Source organism: Mustela erminea, chromosome 2 (assembly GCF_009829155.1).
Source record: "Mustela erminea isolate mMusErm1 chromosome 2, mMusErm1.Pri, whole genome shotgun sequence".
Classification (NCBI taxonomy): Eukaryota; Metazoa; Chordata; class Mammalia; order Carnivora; family Mustelidae; genus Mustela; species Mustela erminea.
This window is the reverse complement of record NC_045615.1, coordinates 110,182,762-110,190,980: the sequence shown is the minus strand read 5'-3', so window position 1 is coordinate 110,190,980 and position 8,219 is coordinate 110,182,762. Positions and strand designations below refer to the sequence as shown.

The following is an 8,219-nucleotide window of genomic DNA, read 5'->3' as shown; positions in this document are numbered from 1 at the left end:
AGGCTAAGTGGAGTCAGGGGAAAGGCAATGCTACCAGACTAAATCTGGAGTGTCTGGTTTCATGGAGCAAGTTGGGAATGGGTTGGGGAGAGAATGCAGACTGTATTAGTAAAGACTTATAGCTGCTTGGGTCAGAGAGGTTATGTTGGGGAATGATGAATTATAAACTTTAATACAGAAAGTGAAGGCCTTGAAAAATAGGACAGTCCTTACTGAAATAGATTTGATGAGGTTTATCACCAAAGCAGATGAACAAGAGTTATTCATTCATTTATTCATCAATGAATAAATATAAATCAGGTATTAGATATTTTGATTAGGAAATACTGAGTTAAGAAATAAACAATTAAAAAAAAAACCAAACTGTTATTGAGTATATAAATTTGCTAAGTCAAATCACTTGATACTATTAGAAAGTGGTACTTTTGGCTTGGACCCATATTATGAAATATCAGTGGGAAAGTGTCCAAAGCTCACATTTGGTTTAACCTACCTAGAGATAGGGACAATTTGGCAGCTTTAATTTCTGAAACTCTGGGAATTCCAATGCCCCAAACATATTTTATGTATATAACAAAAAACAAAACAAAATAAAACAAAACAAAAAAACCGGACTACAGTATCAAAATTCAAGGGAACAAAATAAGATCCATTAATTTTATACTTAGCTCAGATAAAAAAAAATCAGAAAAACACTTTCAAAAGTGTTCCTATGGACCCTTCTTGAAGAAACTACTAGAGTAGATTTTAAGCCAACGAAGAGAGGTCAATCCATACCAAAGAAATCCACAAAAAGAAACTGATAGTTTTACACTTAGAAGTAGAATAAAGATGAAACAAAGATGAGAAATTTATCTACAAGAATAAAATATAAATGTAATTGATATGAACGAGGTAGAAACTATTGCAAATTATAATAACCGGAAGAGAAGGGTGAAAGAAAATAAAATGTAAGTATGGAAGAAAGTGTAAAATTAAAAATTGAAAAAAGAAGTGTAAGTATGCTTATGTCTTTATCCTTTGTGACTAAGCTAAAAAGAAGCCATTTAGGAGTGCCTGGGAGACTCAGTTGATTAAGTGTCCAATCTCTTGATTTTGACTCAGGTCGTGATCTCAGGGATTTAAGATCAAGCCCTGCCTCAGGTTATACACTGGGAGGGTTCTACACTGGGTGTGGAGTCTGCTTAAGATTCTCTCTCGCTGGACGACTGGGCGGCTCAGTTGATTAAGCCGTTTGGCTTGGGTCATGATCCCTTGCTCGGCAGGGAGCCTGCTTCTCTCTCCGCCTCTGCCTGCTTGTGCGCCCGCACGCATGCGTGCGTGCTCTTTCTCTGATAAATAAATAAAATCTTAAAAAAAAAAAAAGATTCTCTCTCGCTCCCTCTGCCCTTGCTCCATTCACATGTTCCTTTCCTCTCCCTCTTTCTCTCTCTCTCTAAAATAAATATTTAAAGCATGTCTTTTGAAGATGATAATTCATAGAAAATCATATAATCGACTAAAATTGGAGGAAGGGCTAAAGGGCAATGTGGACATGTATTAATTTTGTCACTGCTCTAAAATTTCAAATGGCTCTGTCTAAAGAAAGACAGTCTTAAATGTGCTATGGTGTTGTGATTATAAAGAAATTATCTAAAAGAAATATGTAAGCCTTCCAAATGATCCAAAGAAATACAATACAGACTATGTGGTGAAACAATTTTAAAATGTAAAGAGAATCCTTACAAACAGAAAACATACTATGAGGCCAACATTAAGACAAAACATATCTGATATTTCAGTAATTGTAAATGGGCCAAATACCATAATTTAAAAAATACAATTGGATTACAGAGCAAAACCCCATTATATGCCAAGAAAAGAGAAACATTTAAAACAAAGAATAGCTGAAAATAAAAGAATGAGAAAAAGCATACCAGGGAAAAAAGAGTAAATAAAAGTAAGAGTAATTAATTGAAAATAATCATTGATGGGCATCTGGGTGGCTCAGCCGGTTAAGCATCTTCCTTATGCTCAGGTCGTGATCTCAAGGTTCCCTGTTCAGTGGGGAACCTGCTTTTCCCTCTCCCTCTGCCCCTCCCCCCACTCATGCTCTCTCTCTCTCTCTTTCCCTCAAATAAGTAAATAAAACCTTTTTTAAAAAAAGAAAACAGTTGGGTGTCTGGGTGGCTTAGTGGGTTAAAGCCTCTGCCTTTGGCTCATGTCATGATCCCAGCGTCCTGGGATGGAGCCCCTGCATCTGCCTCTCTGCTCAGCAGGGAGCCTGCTTCCCTTCCTCTCTCTGCCTGCCTCTCTGCCTACTTGTGATCTCTGTCTGTCAAATAAATAAATAAAATCTTAAAAAAAAAAAACGGTTATTGAATTAATAAATAAAAGCAGAAGTTGTTTGGGGGGAGAGGGAATAAGTAGATCAACTCCATTGGCTCACCCAATCAGGGAAAACACAAATAAAAAACAAATTAAACCAAGAGAAATAAATAATTATGAACAGAAAAGTTGAAAGAATTATGACACTAATTTTTTTAACAATATGCAAAAAACTGGAAAAGGAGAATATAATGAATGTAATGAATTATCATCTGGGAAAACAGGGATCACTAAAAGTGACCTGAGAAGAAACAGAAATTTGAAAAGACCAAATCACATGAGATGCAGATATGTGTGCTTACATACACAAAAGTCATAGTAGCAGGCGTGGTCTCTGGCCTTTAGAGTCTCAATGCTAAAACAATTTTGTCACTCCCTTTATAAAAAAGATACAAGTTCTGAAAGAATAAAATTAGCAAACTAAATGTGTATTTGGGATGAAAAAAGAAAAAAAAAAGGAACAGAAACAAATACTAAACCAGAATGCAAATATTATAAAACTCAGGTAGGACACCTGGGTGGCTCAGTCGTTGAGCATCTGCCTTTGGCTCAGGTCATGATCCCAGGGTCCTGGGATCCAGCCCTACATTCAGCTCCCTGCTTGGCAGGAGGCCCACTTCTTCTCCCACTCCCCCTGCTTGTGTTCCCTCTCTCTCTGTGTCAAATAAGGACATAAAATCTTAAAAAAAAAAAAAAACCCTCAGGTAAATAATACAAAATTTTAATTAATTCATTTATGATGCATTTTTTTCTACAGTTCTAGGTTACATACTTTGTGACCTCTTTATAGGACAATGATTTTTAAACATTGTTTTTACAGAAAGGCAAAAGGCAATATGGTCTTTCCCCTAGCAATATTAATCACAATTTGATTTTCCTTATTGTCTCTTTCTGCTTTACATCTCATTCCTGATTATATAAAAAACATTTTAGGGTTGTTGGAAAATTTGGGGAAACCAGTACTTTCTTTCACGTATGAGATATGCGTTTTTTTGTATTTTAAGTTTTCCTGTGCAGTGTTTAATCTTAAATACTATTTGAAGTGATGCTACTCATTACCTAGAGCAATTAAAATTCATTTTAAAATTGCTGTTATGTTGTATTGAGCTGTGTAATTGTGTTATCAAATTACTCATAAGGTACATGCATCGACATATTGATACATGTGTGTGGTTCTGCCCCTGTAATACTTGTTTATTCAAGATCTTTTAGTTTTGGGTGGTAATTTGGCATGCCATTTGTCTGGAACTCCCAACATTGTTTAGGTGTAGGTCAAAGTCTAGGCACACCAGAACCAAAACCTAAAGCAAAATACGACTTCACACACCAGTGTACTTGTTGTTTTGGGTACTGGTCCCATTTTGTGCTCTTTGCATGGGAATTCTAGTACGTTCTATTTTGCACAGTTCGATTTTTTTTTTGAAGTGTAGTACTTTTATAAATGTATATGCTGTGTTATTGGTATTATCCTCCCAGGAGAAATCTTCCATCTTGACCAGGTATTGATGTGATAGTTATACGCATGGCAACTGGAAGACTTTTCCACAGCTTAGCTTCTGGTTACATACACTTCAATCTTTGTCTCTTCTTAATACCAGATACATCTAGAATTGGGTACCACAGGACAAGTTCATATCTCAGTATAGCCTCTGCTGCACTTTCATGTCCTGATGCCAGTATGTAAGTGTAGTGGGAAGCAGGAGTACTCTGGAAGACATTCCTATATACCACAGTAGCAAACAATAGCAGAATAATACATGGAAATGACTGAGCACCACTGCGTGCGTGTGTGTGTGTGTGTGTGTGCGTGCATGTGTGTGTTTTATATCCCATTAAAACCAAACTAAATACATGCTGAATTTGACTTTCCTATTGTAGGTTAGATAATCTAGAAGCAGAAGTTTGGAAGCAGTTTGGAGTACAAGATACTCATTAAGGATCAAGACTAAGGAAGGAGAGAAAGCAGACCAGTGCAGAGCTTGTGATAAGAGAGCCCTAGAAATAACAGCACTTGTCAGAGTATATTCAGGCACTGGGATGAAGTGCCTGGGCCTTCATATCTCTCCTCACCAAGTCACTGGAGGAGAAGGCTGCCCTGGGAACGGTGTGACTTCAGACAGGGTGTTTCCTTACATCTAAAGTAGACCCCAAGGGAGCTTATGGTTAGAAAATATCTCCTAACTACATTCCCCACAGTTGAGATGCAAGTCCTTTCTTGAAGGGGGCTTGGGTGGTACATCTCCAAGGCTACATGTTTTTCTTGTTCACAGCCACTCTAACATCAGCTAAAAAAAGACAGAAGAAGTACATAGAAATTAGCATGGGAAGAGACAGTGGCCTTACTACTTGGGAGTACAAATTTCTTTGCAGATTTCACAAAAAAAGATATGACCAAGTGAACACATTGCTAGGCCCCTTCCAGGGCCTTGTTAGGCTCCCACGCAAGGGATCCTGGGACTTAAGTTTCATTAGCATACATTAAACCTGTAAGTATAATCAAAGGCTTACATCCCCCAAAAGCAACCACCCCAGATGATTTCACAAAGCAATTCCACCAAACCTATAAGGAAGAGGTTAATCTAGTGCAACTTACACAGTTCCAGAACAGAGAAGTATAAAGCAGTGTTTGAAGTTCTCTTCTTATGAGGTTAGCAAAATACCCAAGCCTAAACCCTACAGAAAAGAGGAGAAAAAGTAAATAGCAGACCAGGCTAATTTACATATGTTAACCACCATGGATTGAATTGCATCTCCCGAAAATCCATAGGTGGAAGCCTTTGTCCCCTGTGCAGGGATATTTGGAGGTGGGGCCTTTGGGAGGGAATCAGGTTTAGATGAGGTCATGAGGGTGGGACCCTCATAAGAGATCAGTGTCTTTATAAGAGATGCCAGACAGCTCTCTCTTTCTTTCTCTTTCTCTACCGAGGAATGACTCTGACAGAGGGCAACTATCTGCAGAAAGAGGGCCCTACCCAGGAACTGAATCAGCTGCCATATTGATATTGGACTTTCCAGCCTCCAGAACTGTGAGAAGTAAGTGTCTGCTGTGTAAGTAACCCAGTCTTTGGTATTTTGTTATAGCAGCCCAAGCCAACGAAGACAACAAAGAACAGAACCCAGAAGCACATTAAAAGAGTAATGCAGTGGACTGAATTAGTGGGACTGAATTCCAGGATGTTGGAAGGTTGGGGACCCCCCCCCATGAAATTCATCACAGAAATGCATCAAAAGAAGAAAATTATATGGTTATCTCTAAAGATGCAAAAAAGATATTGGATAAAATTTAGTAGCTCATCTTAACAAAAACTTAAAAAATGAGTACATAAATATTTCTTTACATGATGTACATGAGGGTAAAAATGTCTTACCCTCAAGATCAACATAATGCTTAATGAAGACAGAATAATTCTCATTAAATTCAGGCTCAATAGGACTTGGGGAAGTTTCTAGATAAATTGAGCATAAAATAAATATAGAAATTAAACAAGCAAATAGAGTCAAGAAAATGCTGGGAGGGTAACAAGGGGAATCTAGGTTTTCCAGGTATTAGGACATATTATATATCTACAGTATTTAAAACAGTGTGGCATTGTTACATGAATACACAGATTAGTGAACTCTATTAGGAACCTCAGAATATAAACGCAAATATGAATGAAAACTTAAAATGTGAAAAAGGAATAAAGTAAATTGTTCAAAATGGAGTTGGGAAAATTGGGAAGCCATCTAAAAAAAAAAAAAAAAGTGAGCTGGCTCCCAACGTCACCTCACACAAAGAAATAAGCTCCATATTTTTAAAAGATTCAGTACAAATTGAAGCCATAAAATACTGGAAGAAAATAGGGAAGAATTCTTTTAAAATAGTCTTGGAGAGAGGAAATTATTTCTTACCATAACAAAAAACTGACATGAAAAACTTATAAATTTAACCACATAAATGTAAAAATAGAATTCTGCAAAGGAAAAAAAAAAAAAACTTAAAGCCAAAAAACAAACCACAAAGTAGGAGCAAATATTTGCAACTCACATTGCAAATATAGAGATTCTCTCCTGTATAGAAAGCTTCTACAAATCAGTAAGAAAAAGACAAAAATCTAAAAGAAAAATAGGCAGAGAATTTCAATAGATTCTGATTTTCACAAAATCAGAAGTACAACTGGTTCTTATATGTGTAAAAAAAAAGTTCAGCCTAATAATAAAATAAATGCAAATTAAAATCACAATGGAGGTACCGTTTTCTACTTATCAAATTGATGAAGTTAAGAACATCTAATAAAATTCTTTGCTGGCAGGGTGTATGGGAAATAGAAACTCACACACTGAGAATGTACTTGGCACAGCCTCCTTGGAGGACAATTTGGCAATATCAATTCAATTTACAAATGCCCATCTCCTTTAATCCAGAAATTCCACTTTTAGAAATTTATTCTTTTAATGAAAATTAGGTTAAACCAAGTAAAACTGCTATGTAGGTAGACCAAAAATGGTTCACTGTCTTCACTTGTATATGGTCCCAATCAGTACTTGAAAATGATTAAAATAATGAGTGTAGAGAGAAACAACCTACCTGTCCATCAGTAAGGAATGGCTTAAACCAACTATGATATATCTTTTCAATGGGATGTAAATATTTTTTTAAATGAAGGTGGAAGCAAATTTTTTTAGTGAAGTCTTTTCTCTTATACTGATATGGAAAAATTCCATGCTCTAGTGTTCAGTTGGCAAAATAGTATGGATAGTACATCACCATTTGAGTAAAACTATAAAAAAAAATATAGTCATATATATTTTCCTATATATACAAAAATTATCCTTGGCATGGTACATTAAAAAAAGTCATTGCTTGCTTTTGGGAAGGAAAACTATATGACTGGAGGCAGAGATGCAGAGATACTCTTATGAAGCATTTGCAAAAAGATATTACAAAAAAGAAATAACCTAAGATATGAACGTTGGTCACATGTTGATTTACTTTGTCATTAAACAGCTATTTATTGAGTAGTTACTCACTATGCTAGACACAGTTCAAGTTGTCAGGGGGCAGCCACAAACAAAACGGACAAAATCCTTTGTTCTCCTGGTGATTACATCCTATCAGGGGGAAAAAGATAGTAAACAAAGAAGCATATATACTTTATACACATATAATGAGGTCAAAAGCACCATAGATGAAACAGAGCAAAGCTGGGACATAGGATATCCACAGCACGGTCAGAGAAGGTCTGTCTAGTAAGGCAGTATGTCAGCAAAAGCCTCCGGAGGTAAGGGAGCCAAGAAAATCTGAGAGGGGAGGTCTTTCCAGGCAGAAGAATATGCAAACCAAAAGCCCTAAAGCATGCCTGGCCAAGCTGTCTGATGAGCAGTAAGCGGAGCTGGAATGGTGAAAACCTTGAGTCCGAAGAGGGACCTGGGGCAGAATGTTGCAGGGCAAATCATGTTTGCCCTTTGGGCCAGATTAAGGACATGGAATTGAATAGTTATTTACACTCCAGTTTTGGCCCTTCACAAGGAAGAGACGTTGATCAAAAGCCAGATGCAGAGATGAGGAGAGACCAGGGCCCAGAAAGGAATAGGAAGGGGATACAGAGAGAAAGAGATGAGAAATGGGAGGCTGGCCTGAGAACCCTGAGCCCCACTGTGTCCTTCAAAGAATGACTGAAGCACCCAAAGACTAGTCAGGCAGAGAACTGCTGAGGCCAGGACTCAGATGTTTGCAGACTGGGCTGTAGGAAGCAGGTGTTAGATGCACCCTGTGTATTCACCTGGAAATGAGCCCCCCCCCCATAGAAACAATAGGCTCATGTCACGTTTTCTAGAAGTTAAATCTTCAACTAGTAAAGAGATCCTCCATG

At 37.3% G+C, this 8,219-nt stretch overlaps 1 long non-coding RNA gene across 1 annotated transcript in view; it reads right to left on the bottom strand.

Moving 5' to 3' along the window:
• Nucleotides 1–7,386: 7,386 nt before the first annotated feature.
• Nucleotides 7,387–8,219, bottom strand: part of LOC116584913 — a 169,174-nt gene continuing 168,341 nt past the window's right edge. Inside the window, exon 4 of the long non-coding RNA XR_004283378.1 lies at nucleotides 7,387–7,458. This is a non-coding gene — a long non-coding RNA (uncharacterized LOC116584913). The remainder of the gene's footprint in view (nucleotides 7,459–8,219) is intronic.